Source organism: Aotus nancymaae, unplaced genomic scaffold (assembly GCF_030222135.1).
Source record: "Aotus nancymaae isolate 86718 unplaced genomic scaffold, 86718_ANA_hifiasm-v0.15.2.pri h1tg000012l, whole genome shotgun sequence".
NCBI classification, from domain to species: domain Eukaryota; kingdom Metazoa; phylum Chordata; class Mammalia; order Primates; family Aotidae; genus Aotus; species Aotus nancymaae.
In genome coordinates this window covers 921,848-941,765 of record NW_026988423.1, presented here as the reverse complement: position 1 = coordinate 941,765, position 19,918 = coordinate 921,848, and the positions used below count along the sequence as shown (strand labels likewise).

Below are 19,918 nucleotides of genomic sequence, written 5' to 3'. Positions count from 1 at the left end.
GTTTGGTGTTTCTTCATCGGCTAGAAGGAGGGCTTATTCTTGGGTCCCCAAAATAAAAATGAAAACAACAGAAGCCAAACGTTTGTGCTGTAGCGCCACCAAATGTTACTTCATTAAATCATCACAATGGCTTTGTGGAGTGCTACCATGACTGTAGTTGTTTTATTTCAAATCACTGGAGGCTTAGAGTCATCAAGTTGTTTGTCCAAAGATACACAGCCAGAGAAGTACTCCAGGTAGTACTTAGACTCATAGAACTAAAACCCTGGGCACTCTCTACTGCCCATTAAGTTATCACAGTGCTTATGCAACAATGATCTAATTGTTAGTCTTGTCATGACATTGTGTCTAGTAAATTATAGACTTAAGTATATGAACACTTGAATTTAAGAGCACAACCTTTTTTTAGGCTGAATTTTCTTTTTGTTAAAATAACATCATGATATCAAATAGAAGAAAAAGAAACTTCACCTCCCAATTATGTTTACTGGTTTCATGTCTCTAAAAATACACAAATCATCAAGATTAGCATCAAGATAAGATCTGAACTATTACTATTCATCTTTTTTTTTTTCTATGCTGCAACTGAAATAGCCAGAAATAACATGGAAACTTCTAACCTCTTTCTCCACTTCACTACCGTTAATCTCTGTGCCATAGGAGGCCAAGAGAACAGGATTGTGGTGGGATGGAATAAAACAAGACTCCCTTTTTCAAGCTTTGCCTGAGTATTGATCTATTTTATTAATGTTTACCATTAAGTAAATTATTCATTCTTTTTCTTTCTTTCTTTCTCTTTTCTTTCTTTCTCTTTTCTTTCTTTCTTCCTTTCTTTCTTTCCTTCCTTCCTTCTTTCTTTCTCTCTTTCTTACTTTCCCTCTCTCTCTCCCTCCCTCCCTTTCTTCTTTCTTCCTCCCTCCCTCCTTCCCTCCCTCCCTCTCTCCCCTCTCTCCCTCCCTCCCTCCACTCTATCCCTCCCTCCCTCCTTCCTTCCTCTTTCTCTGTCTCTCTTTCTTTCTTTTTCTGAACCTAATAGATCATAAGCCATTAACCCTTCCTTATGCTAATACATATATTTTGAAATGTTCTGAAATAGCACCATACAGAAAATCATCTACTCTGATAGAAATTTTTGAAGGTTTTTCAAATTCTGCTCTGTGTGTTTATTCTAGCCTTGCCACAGTTGCTGATTGCTGCCCTCAGATCTATTCCTTGCTGTTGGCCTGCTTGAAGGGCCGATCCCTGCAGGCTGATTCCCAGGCTCGTGTCAGTGGGCTTCGGACTGTGTGTGGAGAGTGGGAAGACCTGCAGGAGACTGAGCGGTGACAGAAATGAAGGTACCAGAGAATTTCTCTTCAATTATACATTTTTGGGGTTATCTCCAGCTAGGTTATATATTTTCCATGGCACAACTCCTGTCTGACAGACCTGCCTTGAAACTGGCTTCTGTTGAGTAACCCTGACACCTGGACTTTGGTAACTTTGTCATCTCCCTTTGTCTAGTCAGCACAGGGAGAGGAGTGATTCCCTGATGTTGCTAAGGGTTTCCTCTCACAATTTCATTTGGCTTCTCTGCTCCTTTATCATCTGTAGAACCAACTTTCTGTATTATGCATCCTCTGTTGTAAATACTTAAAGTGAATTACATTTTCCTGGCTATACCCTGACCGAAATAGGCACTGATATAATCACTTTAAGATTGCTGAGACAAGCAGCACTGTTAAACTGTAATAAACATTGACTTAGTTGATGAGAGAATTGGCTTACACTCTGAATGAGTTCACATTCACTTTAGTGGACCAGTAAGAAAATGAACGGGCAGTGATTTTTATTTACATGAACTCACAGTTATCTTTAAGGCAGAGCTATCACTACTTTTTTTTTTAAGTTAATAAACATCTTTTTTTAGAGCAGATATAGGGTCACAGAAAAACTGAATGGAAAGAATAGTGAGTTCTCAAATAGCTCCTGCCCCCACAGGTGCCCATTACCTCTTTCTAATTTTCTCAAAAGTTGAGGACTTAATAAGTAAATAGCAATCCTAGTTTTGCCATTTTATTCGTAAGGTCTTGTATTAGAGGGCAAAAGAAATGTAGCTTTCTAGAATTTTCTGCCAGATTATGTAGCAAATAATAGCTAATCTACATAGTAAATGCTTTGAAAAAAAATCACAAGCCATTAGTCTATTCAGCTGGGGGAATTCTGGAAGTGGAGCATATGAATGCCTTCAAGGTCTGAGGAAATGGAGAAGGGCTGGGGTTTGAGTTTCTGTGCTACTTATGGGACATGGAAAGAAGCTTGAAATTTCCTTCACAATTGGGTGGTGTGTGTTTGGAGGAGGAAAAAAGAGAGACCATATAGACACATCTGGACACACTAAATCAGGATCCAAGCAGATTAACTGCTGATGGATGAGACATATTTGTGACTCTATGTCAAAGTCAAAATACAGAGGCTTTTTACACAAGAGAACACCTTGTATGTGCTGAAGAGGAACAGGTTGGAAAGCACACAGATAGCACACATGGGACAAGAGTGAGCACTAGAATTTACTAGGAACAACTGGGTACTACGTCTGCAGCTACGGAGACATGAGAAGTCCCATAGAGCATCTATGGCCTGGCATTCTGAGAGACCACAGACATTGCCCCCTTGCTTCTCCTTCCTTCTTTCCCTCCCTCCCTCCTTCCTTTCCTTCCTTCCTTCCCTCCTTCCTTCTTTCCTTCCTTCCTCCCTCCCTTCCTTCCTTCTTCTCCTTTTCTTCCTTTCCTTCTATTTAACAATTATTTATGACTGTCTACTTAAATGTCAGGCACTGTTCTAGGCAATGTTAACACATTAATAAACAACAGAGATTTTTTAAAAGCCCTTTTCATTCTGGTGGGAGAAAAAAATCAATAAATAATAATTTATTATTATATAGCACGATAAAGGGTGAAGATTGCTACGGGAAATAGAGTGCTAGGGTTGAGATGGAGGAAAGAGTTGGATTGCATAGGGTAGAGCTCATTTAAAAGGTGACTTTTGGCAAAGACAAGGAAGCCAAGGAGTTATCCATGAGATCCTAGAGGAAGAACATTCCAGGTAAGGGGAACAGCAAATGCAAAGGCCAGAAGGCAAAATTTCTTTATAAAGTTAAACACATTTAGCCTATGGCCCAATAATCTCAATCCTTGGTATTTACCCAAGAGAAATAAAAACATGTGTGTACACAAAGACTTGTACACTATGTTCATAGCATCTTTGTTCATATTAGCCCCAAATGGAAAACATTCCTAATATTTATCAAGAGAAGAATGTAAAAATGAAGTGTAATATATTCATACAATGAAATACTAGTCATTAATTGAAAGAAGAAAGCTATGAATACATACTATGACATGAATGAATCTCAAGAAGATTGTTAAGTAAAAAAAAGCTAGACATAAAACAATACATACCATTTGATTCCATTTATATTAAGTCTAAAAACAGGCAATGCAAATCTATGATAACAGAAATTAAAATTGTAGTTGTGTATAAGTATGTACTGGAATTGACTGGAAAAGAACCTGAGGTGACACAATATTGTTCTCTATCTTGATACGGATCGTGGTTACATGGGCCTATAGAACTGTCAAAACTACGAACTTAGCACTTAAGATTTACCCATTTTATGTAAATTATAACTGAATTATAAACAAACAAACATGTGACTGTAGTGTTTATTGAGGAAATCGGGGTACTTGGTGGTACTTGGTGTGGAGTGAGCAAGGAGGGATGTAGCATATGATGCAACCAAAGAGAACAGGGAATGAAGTGCGTCGCGTGAGGCATGTCGGCTATCACAGGGCACGAATTGGTCTGATACGTGTTTCAGTAAGATCACTCTGGTTGCTGTGCTGAGAAAGACTATGGGCAGATCCGTTGGAAGACCACTGGAATAATCTGGGCTAGAGCTAGTGATGGTTGTCACGAGGGTGACAGCAGTAGAGACAGCAAGAAGAGGATACATGTCTGAATAGAATTGATGGGACTTGTAGAAAGATGGAACATGGGTTAAGAGAGGAAGAGAGGAATAAAAAGTGACTTTAAATTTTGGTCTGAGCAACTAGAAAGACGGAATTGTCATTAGCTGAGAGGGGAAAATGGCAGGTGGAGAAGGCTTTCTGTGCATAGTAAGTTTGAGAAGCCTGTTGGGCATGCAAGTAAAGATGGTGATTAGGCAATTGGGTATTGGGAATTTTTAGTATATATATATGTTTTTAAAGGCCACCAGATTGGGTTATATCAACAATGAATTGAGTGTAAATAGAAAACAAGAGGAATTCCACAGATATTTGGATATTATTCACACTGAAGGGATTGCAGGCCCGCCCATGTTAAGCAGGAAAGGAGAGGACGCCAATAGAAAAGAGATGAAAACCTCAGCATGGGCAGGTACAGGAGAGGAGATGTAGGCTCTTCTGCTTTTTCTGCCTCGAGGCTAGAGGAGGATGGGAAGCAGGGTGGAGAAGGGTAAAGAAGAGAGACACGACCTTGTTTTCTCTCTTTACTCTCCTCTCAAATTTTTAGAGTCATGTGTTTGGCTTGTGCTAGAATGAAAAGAAAGAGGCTTTGGATCAAATTTGAGATTACAGCTAAATGAACACCACTGACTTTTAAAGATCCAAAATGTGACTATTTTTACAACTGAAAGTGACTACAAAGTCGTGGAGCCAGAACGATACCTTAAGAGATCCTGTTTCTAAGCCTGGAAAACAATAAAGACTGAAGAATGACATTGAGGGGCTGTGTGTTCAACAGAGTATAGGGGTACCCGTCATTGGAAAAAAACCCCAAAGCTTTTACTGTTTATTTCCCTGTGAGTTGAGATAGCTCACAAAACTGGGCATGTCGGTATTTGATGCTGTGAGACATATGAGAGTGATAGCTTTTGGCTTTAAATTGCTCATATTAAAATAAGTAGGTTGGGCAGTATGATAGTCTGTGAGGTCATTTCTAAATCTCAAATTCTGTTATTTGATTTGATGCACTTGAGATGAGTGGTGACACGTTGGCTGGTGCTACGTCAAAATTTTGGTAAAGTTTGATTTTTTTTTTCTATGAAACTACATTTGGAAGAACAGGATGGGACTATGTAAGTTGTAGTGAAACTAACAAGCTTTTTAAAATCAAATTATTTAAATACTTGTAAGATTCTGCTTTTAAGGAAAGCATTACAATAATAAGGAGCAATATAATTTCAATCTATATGCAGAACAAGCATATCAATGAAATTTCAGTTTACGCAGACGCCTGCGTTACTGGATTTAATGAGAATCTAAAAATAAGAACTAATGTCCTATGTGGTAATAAACACTCTGACAGATTTGTTTGACACAAAGAGTTCCCAACATTGAGGAACATATCATTCCAACTCATGTTTCAGCCCCTTAAGCTTTTAAACAATCTTTTAGCAAACTTAATGACAGTTGTGTTCCAGAAATGATTCCTTATAGTTCTTCCACATGAATGTAGAAATTAGCTAAGGTCACAGAATGCAAATCAGTGATTTTGCCATACAAAATTTATTCTAATTTCCTCTTTGGAAAAACTTAGCAATTGACATGCATTGGTTTTGAATAGATTTGGGGCTCATTTATCAATTGCAAATATATCAATATTAAACCTTAAACAGAAACTAATGGTGATATCATCTATGTAACTACATATGTTATAAAAGAGGAAACGCCATCTGAAATTGACTCTGGGAATTCATTGCTATTTTGAGCAAACTCGTTTTCAAAATTTAAAACATTAATGCAATTATAAAAAATAGGATTTTTAAGGAAGCTGGAATTATTACATAATTCCAATGAAAGAAAAAGCCCTCAATAAAATCTTATCTGATATGTTCAGTACAGTCTATAACCTTGGTGGTTATTAACTGTGCATTTCATTGGTGTATTAGTTTGTTTTCACACTGCTATAAAAAACTTCCCCAAGACTGGGTAATGTATAAAGGAGAGAGGTTTAATTGACTCACATTTCCATCTGGCTGGGGAGTCCTCAGGAAACTTACAATCATGGCGGGAGCTGAAGGGGAAGCAAGTCACATCTTACATGGCAGCAGGCAAGAGGGAAAGAGAGCAAAAAGCGGGAAGAGCCCCATTCTTATCAAACAACTGGATCTCGTGAGAATTTACTCACTGTCTCAAGAACGGCATGAGGGAAACCACACACAGGATCCAAAAACCTCTCACCAGGACCCTCCCTCAGCAGGCACCTGGGGATTACAAGTCAAATTACAGTTCAAGATGAGATTTGGATGAGGGCACAGAGCCAGACCATGTAGGGTTTTCATGGGGATGAAAGTGCTGAATATAAAAAGGTTGCATCTCATTCATTTATTCATTTAGAACTGAAGTGAAGCTGTGAGCCTTGAGCAGTAATAAAATCGTATCTAAGATGCTCATTTCAGTAAAATTTGAAAATGGCTAAAAGTATACATTTAATAGTTCTTATCCAGAATATTAGAATTTTTGGTGGTTGGCTTGACTGTGTTGCATATTTTCTTTAACTTTTATTTCTGTATACATACTTAAAAAATTCTAGAAATGTCATTCTCTATGGAAACAAAGAAACATGGTACTGTATATATATATATGTATATATATACATAAAGATGGCTAGATATAGTTGAAGGGGCATATGTATACACACACACACACACATATATATATATATATATACACACACACATAAAGATGGCTAGATATAGTTGTAGGGACATATGTATACACACACACATATACATATGTGTCTCCTATGTTGCAGATAGCAGGGACTTTATAGCTAAGACACCTGCAGTTTGATCTTGGGTCAATCAGTTTTCATTGTATAACTTAAATCAGACTTTAGTATCTCTGAAATTATTTCATCACCTATAAAGCAGACAATGATATAATTTTATGAAAAGGCATTAAAATATAGTCTGTAAAATATAAAGTATTAGTAATAAAAATGGCAAACAAAAGAGCATTGAGAGTTTTGTCCCAGTATCTCTCTATATATTTACATAGGGAGAGAACTATATATATATATATAATATATATAAAACATGTCATCTATATCTATATCTAGCTATATGTATCTACTATGTACAAGTTCTTTACATGATTCCTCACAACAGTAACTTGTGAGATCAGTAATAACCCTAGATGAGAAAACTGAGCTCAAAAATTTAAGAAATGTGTTCAAGCTCACAACGCTAGTTAATTATAGATAAAGATCTATTGGTCTATTTGGCTTGAAACCCATGTTCGTTTCACTCTGCTATGTTCTGCCCTTTTCTGTAGACCTACTATGGAGGCAATACAAATCTACGAAGAAAATTAATGAGAAGTGATTATTTCATTTCAAATGAATCCGCTACAGATTTTTTTTTTAAGATCAGTGTTTAAATACCATCTGCCTTTATATACATTTCATTGCAACATATCAACTTTTCAGGAATCTAAGTATTACATAACATGAGACATGTCTTTTAAAATGAGTGCCAATCAATGTGTTCTGGGCTTCAAAAGATATTTGTTGCTCTCTTCCATATGTTTAACTTCCTGACATCTTGACTAGTGTCATGGGTAGAATCCTTTAGTGAAAGTAAAAATGACATGGAAGGGATCACATGTTTGTGAGGCATCAGGAGTGTCATAGATAGATTTAATTTGAATTCCTGCATTGTGTCAGAAGGCATTCTGGAAAGGGCAGACAAATGCACAAAACGACCTCCCTACCATTAAGTACCATGACATAGTATAGTAAAGAGGCAATACTCAGAGAGCTCCATGGATAGAGAGATAGAAAGCTATTCACATGTATCTAGTGATGTATACAGCATGTCTCCTAAGCCAACAGCATCAGAATGGCAGTACAAATATGGAATTCCTTTGGCTTTGCCTCGTTCACACCAGACTCCTTTAAAATCTTTACTGATTACTTCTGAGTTATTCTCAGAATATTTCACCAGAACATCCCCACCCCCAGACACTATCATTTTACTTCTTTCCAGCTCAGCTTTGCTTCCTAGGGTAGGGTCTGCTGCCAAATATCCCAGTGCCAAAGAAGCAGATGCTGCTGCCCAGGGCTCTTGCCTTGGCTCCCTCCTGCCTCCTGCCCCCTGCTTTCCCCAGTATTAAAGCGATCTCAATCATGCCAAAACCACTGATGCGGGCGGCTTTCTACAGAAATCTCGTGTTGTGTTCTTTCCACTGGTGTGTGGAAAATTCCCTCTCTCTTTTGTATCACACCCCTGGTATCTGTGTAACCCATGTCCTCAGGCCTCAGCACTCTGTTGGTAGAAATGGAGTCACGTCAGCATAATGCCCAAGATTGGCTGGCTCCTTTCCTCTCCTTTACAAAGCAGGAGTGATTTACCAATTCCCATCCTTGCCCAAGACTCCGCACTTAAGTGGGAATCCTTAGAGAGCATCTCTGTGCATTCAGAAACACATCTGTTAGCTGTTTCTACCCACTGAGTCCTCCTTTGAGCTGTTTCTTCTTTCCTCCAGCATCTTCCCTCTCTTAGATTCCTGCAAAGAATGCTTAAAAATAGCCTTTAGCATCATGAGCCCCAGACATACGATCCTTGTAATACATTTCCATGTTTTGCTTAAGCAGGCTTAAGATAGTGTCTGTTACTTCCAAGGAAAAGAAATCTCAACTGATACAAGTGTAGCAGGAAGGGGTGGTCTATTTGTCTCTGAATATAGTCACTTTTTTATGTTCTGAATCATTTCGTTTCTTCCAAATACCCAAGATTGTCCCCAAACACTTCATTTCTAGTTCTGTTCTACACAATGAAGCTCTTTCAGATTAGTTAATGTTGAGAGCTCTACTCATTTCTCTGATGTGATTTGTTGTCCACATTGATTAAGTGAACAGATTGGTAATTTTATTTTCCTCTGATATTTCAAAGTTTAACATTCTTAATCTCATGATTTGTTTTATATTTTATAAATACATAAATTTAAAAATGTCATTTAGATAAATTACTCTCTTTGCAGCTGTGCTGTTATGTTGCAGACAGCACAAACTTCACAACCAGACCTGCAGTCTGGTCGTGGGTTCATCACTTTTTGCTGTATGACTTCAATTCAGACTCTAAGTGTTTCTGAAATTATATTATCATCTATAAAACAGATCAATGATGTGGTGTTATGAAAAAGGCATTGAAAAGGCATATGAAGTCTATAAAATGTAGTGTATTAATAGCAAAAATAGTAAACAAAAGAGCATCATGAGTTTTGTCTGTTTTTCTATAGGAGTTAGCTTTGCAACATTTTAAAATTTAAATTCTTTCCATAGTAATTTTGGAAGTACTCTAAGAAAGAATTTCAAATTGCATTTAAGCTAAAATTGATATAGAAAAAAATGATTATGTAATTGAATACAAATTTATAGTAGAATAAAAGATATATTTATTCATTTATGAATGTGATAAAATGTGTATTTCCATCAGAGTCTTCTTTGTAGTCTTTTTAGCATTTGTTACGGATGCTTTTTTTTTCTGGGTATACTACCACTATAGAAAGCTGATTTCTAGACTCATATGATGGATAAATATCCAAATTTATCAGTGTCAAACCTAGATAAATAGTCCTTAACTCAGCCAAATTTCAGAAAGGAGAAAGGAGTGACAGAGGTAACGTTTGTTTCTTCCTTTGCCAAGGGCTGGGGAAGTTGTTAAAACATCCATTTCTTCAACAGGTGCTAGACAGCATCAACTGAATTAGGCTAAAATTAAGATTAGACAGGCAATGCTGGATTCCTGACCACTAAACAGTGTTTGGATTTTGGACTTAAATACATTTTTATGACTTGCTGATGATTGCTCACACAAGAACATCCTCTTATTTGGAGTTCTAAGCACTGCTTTCTCCTTTCATTTCTATTCTAATGACATTGTTTTTAGCATTATTTTATACATAGTTATTTGTGGCAGGCTTGGTAATACTAATACAATATAACATCATGTATCCAGAGAGACTGTGTCTAAATTAGCCAGTATTGTATTTTTTAATGTATTTTTTTAATTTTTTTATGTATTTTTATATTTTTTATGTATTTTTTTAATACATAAAAAAATCTTTAAAAGTATGCTTTTATATATTAAATATAATTTAACATAGGCTTGTTTCTATCAAGTTAATTAATATAATTAGAATATACCACTAAATATATTGCATTGGAGTTGTTAGGTTTTATTTTTATTCAATAGAACCATAGGGAATTCTCTCTGAATTGTCAAAAATTCTGAATTACTGGCGTACAAATTGAGATAGCATCTTGTAGATTTTAAATTTAAATGTTCTCTCTAGTTTTTTTCTCTTTCTCCACAGCATATTCCCTGCTTCCAGAAATAAATTGGATGAAACTTCCTTTCACCCTCCACAAGATAAATTGAGTTTCCTTGTGTGAAAGCAAAGCAGCTAGAAACATAATTTTTCCTGTCTTGGGAAGATCTGTTGAGTTATAGCATCATTGTACACAAGGCTTTTACTGATAAGGAAGTGAGGTGTAGCGAGACAAGACCTCTCAAGGAGAGAGAGGGGAGACCACACAAAACAGACATAGTTTGTGATCTTTCTGAGAAAGGAGAACACAGCATGTTGGAGTAGAACATGTTCTGGAATAAATAAAAAGATGTGTGTGAGGTCCTGGCTAAGCCACTGAATGTGGACATTCATGTGCTTGGCAGTTTGTACAATCACATTTAATCTTCATACCAATTCTGCAGGGTGGCTATTGTTAGCTAAATTTTACTGGTGAAGAAATTGTGGCTTAAAGAACTGGTATGACAAATAGGAGACAGAACGTGAATTTGATCTTGAGTCTTCTGATTCTAATGTGTTGATTCAGTCTTATGAGCACCACCTTCCACAGTCTCTTTTGTCATCAGCAGACAGTGTTTGCTGGCTGAGTTCAAAGGCAGCCTGTGGCTCTGAGGCCTAGAGTCAAGGATTTGGAATCAGTCTTAGGAAACCACTTCAGCCTTTACAGCCATTAGACTTCATGAACTCCTCAACATGGGTTCAGTCCTTCTATCTTATTTAGTTGCTCAATGTCACTGCTTCAAATTAGACTATAAGCTCCCTGAAGGCATGGATCAGGTTTGTTTTACTCATTGCTTTATGTGAAGTGCAGCCCAGCATAATGCAAAACCCTAACAGCATTTGTTCAATGTAGAAATAATAACTTTTAAAATACACTTTTTATTTTAGAAGTTTTAGATCTGTAGAATTATTGTGAAAATAGGTCCATCTTCCCACTTACCCCACACTCGATTTCCCCTATGTTCTTTTTTTCTTTTGTTCCAGGATGCAATCTAGCATATCATATTAAATTTAGTAGTCATATCTTCTCTTAGCTATGACAGTTTCTCAGATTTCCCCTGTTTTGAGGACTCTCATAGTTTTGAGGAGCACTAGTTAGATATTGCTACCACTGAAATGTCCCTTTTAAAACTCATGTTGAAATCTAATTGCCATTGTAGCAGTATTAGGAGGTGGGACCTTTTAGAGGTGATTAGGCTATGAGGGCTCCCTGTCATGGGTGGGATTGGTGCCATTATAAAAGGGTGAACTTCACCCCCTCTTGCCCTCTCTTGACCTTCAGTGTTCCACCAGGGGAAGATGTAGCCAGAAGACCCTGGCCAGATGCCAGCCCCTCAATCTTGGACTTCCTAGCCTCCAGAACTGTGAGCCAATAAATTTCTGTTCATTATAAATTACCCAGTCTCTGTTCAGGCATTCTGTTGCAGCAGCAAAAACAAATAAGTCAGGTATTTTGCTGAATATCCCACAATTAAGATTTGTCTGTTTTTTTCCCCATTGTTACACTGGGTAATGTGTTTTGGAAAGGATGACCACAGAGGTAAAATGCCATTGTCATTGTATCGTATCAAGGGTACACAGTATCAGTATGATTTATCACTGTTGATGTTAACCTTGATCTGGCTTGGTGGTATCTGTCAGGTTTCTCCACTGGGAATTTGTTTGTTTACGTCCTTTTCCTTGTTGTATTCTTGAGAGAAAGTCACTGTGTGCAGCCCACATTAGTACCTGTGTACTGTGCTCCCCTCCTTTAGGGTGGAATATCTGAAAATCATTTGGAATTCTTCTGCATAGGACATTTATTTCTTCTCTTTCACTTATTTATCAGTCATTTATATGAGTGTGTAGTCATAAATATTTATTTTATACTTTGATTTAGAATCTAATCCTACTTTATTAATTTTGTTGCACATATGATTCCAGCTTTGGCCATTGGGAGATATTTCGGTTGCCTCTTGTATTGTTTTGACATATCCCCATCACTGCGGGGTTCTGTTTTGCTTTGAGAACTTTTTTACTTTCTATAATTGCAAGGTGTTCTGGGCCCATCATGCATATTTTCTGCTAAAGTTCTGGAACCAGCCATTTTGCCAGGGGGCCCTAGTTCCTTTTGTTGGAGAATGGTATTAGAAACCAAGATCTGGGAACTAGCTGTGCTTGTTGCAACTGGGGTGTAATGGCTTCTAGGCCATCTCAGAAGACAAAGCAAGGAGAGACGTGTGTATACTCAGTGGCCTATATGCACATATCTACAAACATTTCTATATGTAACCATCTGTATCTATATTAATCAAACATGAGTTTATATTGATATTTCCAACTCTAACTGATCACACATGGATCGTTCCAGGCTCCTCCCTTTGCTTATCTGTACCCTCTAACTCCAACAGTAAGGAACCTGGCACCTACCATGCACCATCCATTTGCTTAATTGCTCAATTCCAATATTCATGTGTATTAGTTTCAGAATTACTGGCCCACATTCTTGAGGGAAAATACTTCGTTAACTAGAGTACACAGAATCTCTTTTGTCTTTAGACTTAACGGACTGTACTCATTTTCAAAGTTATTTCAGTCACACCTAACCCCCCACCCCATTTACTGAGGTTGTTTCATGCATTTAAAATATTACAGGCCTTTGTTATATCTGTATTCAATTCTGAGATCCTCTGACTTCCTAAATGATTTTTTAAACATTTGCATAATTTATAGTGACACTTTGAGCTGTAATGGTCTATAGGCTTTGAGGAATACATGGTGTCATGTACACATCATTACAGTATCATACAAGATAGGTTCATACCCCCCAAAATCCCACATACTTCAACTGTTCAACCCTACTCACCCCATCTTCTGCTGGAACATATGGCACCCACGGAACTATTTACCATCTCCATAATTTTACCTTTTCCAGAATGTTACATACTTGAGATTATCCATTGTATAGCATTTTTAGACTTGCTGTTTTTACTTAGCAATATACACTTAGGAGTCATGCCTGTTTTTGTGGCTTGATAACTCATTCCCTTTATCATTGAATAGTATTCCATTGCATGGATATAGCAAGGCTTGTTTATCCATTCATTTATTGAAGGACATCTTGATTACTTCCACTTTTTGGCAACTGTTAATATTAATTGACTTGCTATAAACCTTCATGCACAGGTTTTTGTGTGTACATATGTTTTCAAATCAGTTGGGAAATAGCTAGGAGCATAATTACTTTTAAGACTGTATTAGTTGCATAAGAAACTGCCGAACTGTTTTCAAAAGTGGCTATACCATTTTTAATTCCCACCAGCAATGAATGAGAATTTCTACTGCTCTGAATACTTGATAACAGTTAGTATTAACAGTGTTTTAGATTTTAGCCATTCTAATAGGTGGTAGTGGTCTATGTCTCCCTTGTTAAATGGATAAATTTTTCACAGACAAAGGTGTAATTCACTCATGCTCCCTTGGAAATGTATACAGATCATCTTTTGGACTAAACTCTTGTTTTACAAGTAAGTAAATTGAGGATCGGAGAAGAATAGTAACTTCGCCAAGTCCCAATAGAATTTGGTAGAACGAGAAATCACACTGAGGCCATCAGTGTGACAGTTGTTCCTTTTTCTTACCATTGTTATTTCACAATAATGGAGCAAACTTTATTGGGTAGAGTTGGAGAAACTTACATTGGCAAGAGGTGTTTTTAAAAAAGTTAGGAGTCTTCAGAACCAAAGGCAGGTAATGTGCGCATGAGCAGGTCTTTGGGGGTCCAGGCACTGTGGGACTCATGAGCTCAGGTGATACAGGGCCATGTTTATAAGGCTGGGGTGCAAGTCATTCTATGTCCAGCTCTGATACCTTTATATTAAAAGCAACTCTACTTCCTGACCATGAGATTACAAGATTACATCTTTTAAATGCTTACAATAATTAGAGCAAATCTATGGATCACTGGAAGAGAAAATATACCTTTTTATTTATTACAGTTGCTGTTTGCAAAACACAGAGCTGAGAGAAGAACATCCGCTGCTCATTGATCCTATTTGTCTAGATACCAGAATCTTGACTGCAAAATTTAGTGAAGTTTCATCTCAGTCCAGAAATCTTTTCAAATACCTGGAGGAATTCTTTAACTTTGATTTTAGTAATAACATAAAAGAATTAATGAATGGTTAGCAAATCTATATTATAAAATGAAAAGCGTATAAGCTTTACTATGTAGGTAGCATCAATAAGATCACAATAATATGTAACAAACCTAAAATCCTATATTCTTGTATCTATTTTGATTCCCCCATCCCAAGGAACTGGCAAAATCCTCTGCCAGATGTGACCAAGGGAAATATTTCTGTTTTGGTTCTTTATGCAGGGCTTGACTTGTATACTCTGCTGTACCTCACAGTGAGTCCCAGACTCACTGTGCAGATAGATTACTTTCTTCATGGGGTTTCATCTAGTTGTATAGAATGTTCTGTATTTCTTCTGCTAGTTCCTAAACTTCAGATGCAATATTTTGAGTTCGAAGATGTTTATTATCTCTAGCCATCTTTTTTATATATATTTTCAGCTACAATCAAAGCTCTGCAGAATACTGTATTCAGCTTTCTGTATCTCTGTGCACCATGCATGCAGTTATCTATGCTGCAGTGATGGGTAGGATATAAATGTTTGCCTAGTAGAGGGAAGGGAGTGGTTGCCCAGCTAGGTATCACCTAAAAATGTTCCCCAAAGGCACAGAATTGGTGGGTTCTCTAGACTGATAGAGTAGACATTTGTGGTTTCCTGATGTGGCATTTGAAATGGGTGCTCCCACTGTCACCTTTTTTCCTGTCCAGAATTGGCCAAAGGTAGCTCTGGGCCCCAGACTCCTCTTAAGGGCAACACTGTCAATTTTAGTAGATGTTCTACTGAGGAGCGCACGGGGCAACACTTTCTAATGGCAAAGTATGCCAGACCTGCTGGATCGCATTGCCATCTGTTATTTCTATGTGCTTGTCTGTGTACATGAGATAGATCTCAGAAGTTTAGCTACAAGATTTTCTGATTTTGTCCTATTCCCTTTCAACAAATTGGGAACTGGGGTGGTAGTTGTCCCAAGAGTGTTTTCTCCAAAGATTTATCTCTGCTTCAGGGTTCTCAGGTCTCTTCTGTTCGGCTCCCCATTCCCCTTTATTCCCCTAAAGATCCCTCAGAGTCAGGCAAATATTCCGCTGTTACTGTCACTCACCAGCTGTCGCATGAGAGCTGTCAGTAAGGTCAGCAGAGTGTGCCATGAACAATACTCCTGGAGGATGAGGAAGCCCTTACCTATAAGGCATGGTTAAAGAGGTTCTAAAAACCTGTTTGACTTCCTAACTCAAGTATTCCCCTTCCTGATTCTGCCAAAGTGCTTGGAATTTCCCACAGTTCCTTATCCCTTGGATTTAGGCACTAAGGTCTTGTGGAAAGTATAGGTGCTGTTTAAGTACAGGAAACATACAAATTTTAACTCAGATTACTTCATTGGTTGAGCTGCAGTAATTTAGCAGAGGAATAGGATTTTCCTGAGAAAGTAAAACGTGAGACATATGAGATTTGATATGAGAAGAGGAGTTGTTCTTATCTTTGGTGGTTATAGGCTCCTTAGAGAGTATTCAAATGCTATAACCTGCTTTTGAGAAAAATGTATTATAGTAGAGGTGACTTTTTGCAGGTGGGCATGTTTGAAAGTCAAAACTAGAGGAAAATTTTGTAGAGCCAAAATTTTGCAGAGATGAAAATTTTGCTTAAAAACCCTTAAATCATTAGTAGGGCTTGGTAGTGCAGGCCTGTAATCCCAGCTACTTGGGAGGCTGAGGCATGAGAATTGCTAGAGCCCAGGAGGTGGATGTTGCAGTGAGGTGAGATTGCATCCACTGCACTGCAGCCTGGGTGACAGAGTGAGACCTTGTTTCATAAAAAAAAAGAAAAGACCTTAAATTACCTGTGAATTATAGTGTAAATGATTTTGTGACATCTGCTATTCAGTAATATTAAGCATATTGAAACTTGATTACCATTGATCTAGACCAAAGGCAGAATAAAAAAAAAAGTGTATATACTGGTGTCTGGTCCTTTGCAGCACTCCGCCTTTGCAGTAAGTATTAATTCTCTGGAAGAGAATGGGAAATAGTGTCCACTCTCAAGTTTGCCTGCCGGTTATAATCAGTCTGGTTTCTACGATAGTCTCAATACATGTTAATAGATTTGTTTGTGGTTGAGGATAAAGAAAATTAGTGGTAAGACTAGGTTCTAAAATCGAATATGAGTTATATTTGTGCAAAATGAGGCTCTATTGTAAACACAAAACTAACTCTTGGTCTGGAGCATTTGTTGTTTCAGGTGGATGGGAGGATGGAAATTAGAGGAGCTGGGGAGGGGTAGGAGCTGAGGGTGATGAAGACTGTAGAGAATAGAGAGGGGGATGGAGACGGTTATGATAAAGCCTCTCTGCTGGCCTTCAGTTTTTTCCTTGGACCAGCCCTGTCCAGAGACCTTTCCTCTTTTTAAAATTCCCTTTGCTCCCATTTCTGTTCTGTCCTTCCCACCATCCTATCTCTCTCCTCTGTGCCCTAGTGCTCCTCCCTGGCCTCTTAGCATTTAGCAAGTGGGGCCTAAAGGAAGTTCCCAGTTCGGTTAAAGGAAAGCATAAAGCAACCATATCATCACTTCCCTGATTCCTCTGGGGTTTATTGTTATTAATTTTTTTATGCAGTGTTTCTGTGAGAAACTGTATTTTCAGCTGGAGAAAGACCTTAAGGACAGGAAAAAAAAAAAAAAAGAGGGATGCTCTTAAGAGAGTGGAGAATTTTAAAAGCCAGGATTTCTTTATATAGTATCAACTGTAGCCAGTTCCCATTTTTACTGCAAAATCTTCCCTGGTTGAATTAGAAGGCCATTCTCTTTGGTCTAATGATTTCCCATTTCTTTTTTGGCACAGGTTATGAACAACAAAATTCCTCGGTATCTAGTGAGACCATTTATTCACTTGTTATGTCAGCCTATAAATTTGCTAGAGAGTTAATTAGTGATTTAGGTGCTCTGACCACTGCAAAAGCCATAAATTTCTCTATAGATACATAAAGCTGCATCTCTACCTCTTATCCTATTTCCTCATTTGGTAGATAATAAAAGGGGGGCACATAATGTACTTTGTTGTTGTTTATTGCAAAGATTTAAAAAGACAATGCCTGTGAAAACGCCAATCATTACTTAGTACACCAAACAGTTCAATGCATGTTATTTTCACTTTTCTTCTTTAGATGAACACTCCTACACTCCAGATGTTTCTTTCTTATTAGAACCTGGTGCCTACTCCTTCAGGATCCTGAGAGGTGGCAACAAACAATAGGACATGTGAATTTATGCTAAAGCTATTGGAGAGCTTGTAATGTCAGACAAGAAAGGTGGGTATGGAGTGAAACACAGCTAGCTTTTGTATCTATTACAGCAGATTTATATCTCTTTAAGTTGCACTTCAATTAATTTAATTGAGAGGTAAAATTCTTCTGGTTTTATGGGGACAATCCCCACCTGATTAAGATAGAAGAAAATTTGTGAGATCCTTAGCAATATCTTTTAATTTTAGTTAATTAACTAATTTATTTACATATTTGAATTTTTTTGAGATGGAGTCTTGCTTTGTTACCCAGGCTAGAGTGCAGTGGCAGATCTTGGCTCACTGCAACTTCTGCCTCCTGGATTCAAGCAATTCTCCTGCCTCAGCCTCCCAAGTAGCTGGGATTGCAAGCATGTGCCACCACTCCTGGCTAATTTTTTTTTTTTTTTTTTTGTATTTTTTTTTAGTAAAGATGGGGTTTCATTACATGTTGATCAGGCTGGTCTTGAACTCTTGATCTCAGGTAATCCTCCCATCTCAGCCTCCCAAAGTGCTAGGATTACAGGCATGAGCCACTGTGCCTGGTTGTTTTTTAATTTTTAATTTTATTTTTATTCTATAGACCCAGGAGCTTGAGTTATCAGTGTTATGTTATCTGCAAAGAAAATGATTTTTGTAGTCAAAGTACTTGGGTTCTTTTCAATTTCTTTTTAAAATATAGTGATGCTAACATGCAAACCCCATGAGGATAGGAATTTTCTTTTTCTTTACATTATAGCCTCCTGGTCATTTAGAGCAGTGACTGACATATAATATAAACCCCAAATTTTGGTTGAATAAATGAAGGAATGAACAATCTTGTTCAAATAGCCTAATGAAGACAATCTACGCTCTGCCTCTCTGGTATATCTGAGAATGTCTTGCAGGTATTCTCAGGAGTGCTGAGAAAAGATGTTTTTGGGAGTTCTGTGTCTTGCATTGTTTGGACTCTTGGGATTTTGTGGTTAACAAGTTAGTCATGCTCCCTGCCATGAAATGAGCATATAGTTTAGTTGGGGAAGAGAAAGATTTAAAAAGTGAATTTAAGATAGATGGCTTTTATGGGGGGAAAAAAAGGTGCAGAGAGCACTGTAGGGGACCCAGCATGTGAATAAGGCAGCGTTCTGAAAGCAAGACTCAGAGAACATGAGAACAGCTGAAAAACTAAAACATAAAACAATAAATTTCAAATGAAAATTTTTGTGATGAATTCACTGCTGTATTGCTTTCCTGGGATACAAAGTGGGGAGGACAATTGTCTCAGTAGTTCTGATGTGTGTAGGACCGTGAGATGCAGTTAAGGAATCAAGCCTGAATAGGTCAGCAAGCCACTTGTTCTAACATTCTTCTTGGAGGAAACATCTGTCTCTTTCAGGATGCCAGCCATCACGCGGGTCCTTCAACACGAGCATGTTCCTCAGCCGTCTGCAGTGGCTGCCTCGCTCCCGCACAAGCTCAGTCACTGCACACAAACATACACCTTTGTCCAAACTACAGTACCAGGCTTTACAACGACAGACTCTGTGGTATCTCCGTGGAACCACATTTCCCAACAGCGCTGCATAGCTATGTCACTTGCAATGCATTTATCACTTTTTATCTCATTTGAATTCATGGGAAAACACAGAAGACTGTTGTCACAGGTGGTGGTGTTTTCTGGTTGCCATTGTTTTTCCTTAAAGTCATAGGATAGAAGAAAGCTTGAAATGTCATTTGGTTTCATTTCTTACTAGGCAATCAGGTAGATCCACTCTTAAATAAAACCTCTAATTCAATATTCTCTCATTTTCAACCCATCTATGGTGATAAAATTCTACAGGTTCCCTATGTTAAATTATTCTTGAGTTTATAAACCTTGTTTTTGGAAATTTCTTTTCCTTTTAGCTAAAGTATCTTCTTCATTGTCTCTGGAAATAAGTGTTCAGTTTCAGTTGTAGAACTACATCAGCTTATGATGTAGTTAAGAGCAAAGGCCTTGGAATCAGGCAAATGTAAGTTCAAATTTGACCTCTGCTTCTGATGAATTGTGTGATTTGAGGCAATTACATGACATTTTGTATGCCAGTTTCTTTTTCTTCATCTGAAGAAACTAACACTCATATCAAGAGGATAATGTCTGCGACCATAACATTGACCCAGTTTTCCCCATGTGATGAGTATTTGATATATAGCCATG

At 37.6% G+C, this 19,918-nt stretch overlaps 1 long non-coding RNA gene across 1 annotated transcript; it reads left to right on the top strand.

The window, feature by feature from the left end:
* The first annotated feature begins 403 nt into the window (after positions 1-403).
* LOC105718912 (uncharacterized) lies at positions 404-19,552 on the top strand. The gene is made up of 3 exons (XR_001107861.3): positions 404-1,337; positions 17,627-17,770; positions 19,118-19,552. It is a non-coding gene; the product is annotated as an uncharacterized LOC105718912 (long non-coding RNA).
* Positions 19,553-19,918: the final 366 nt, after the last annotated feature.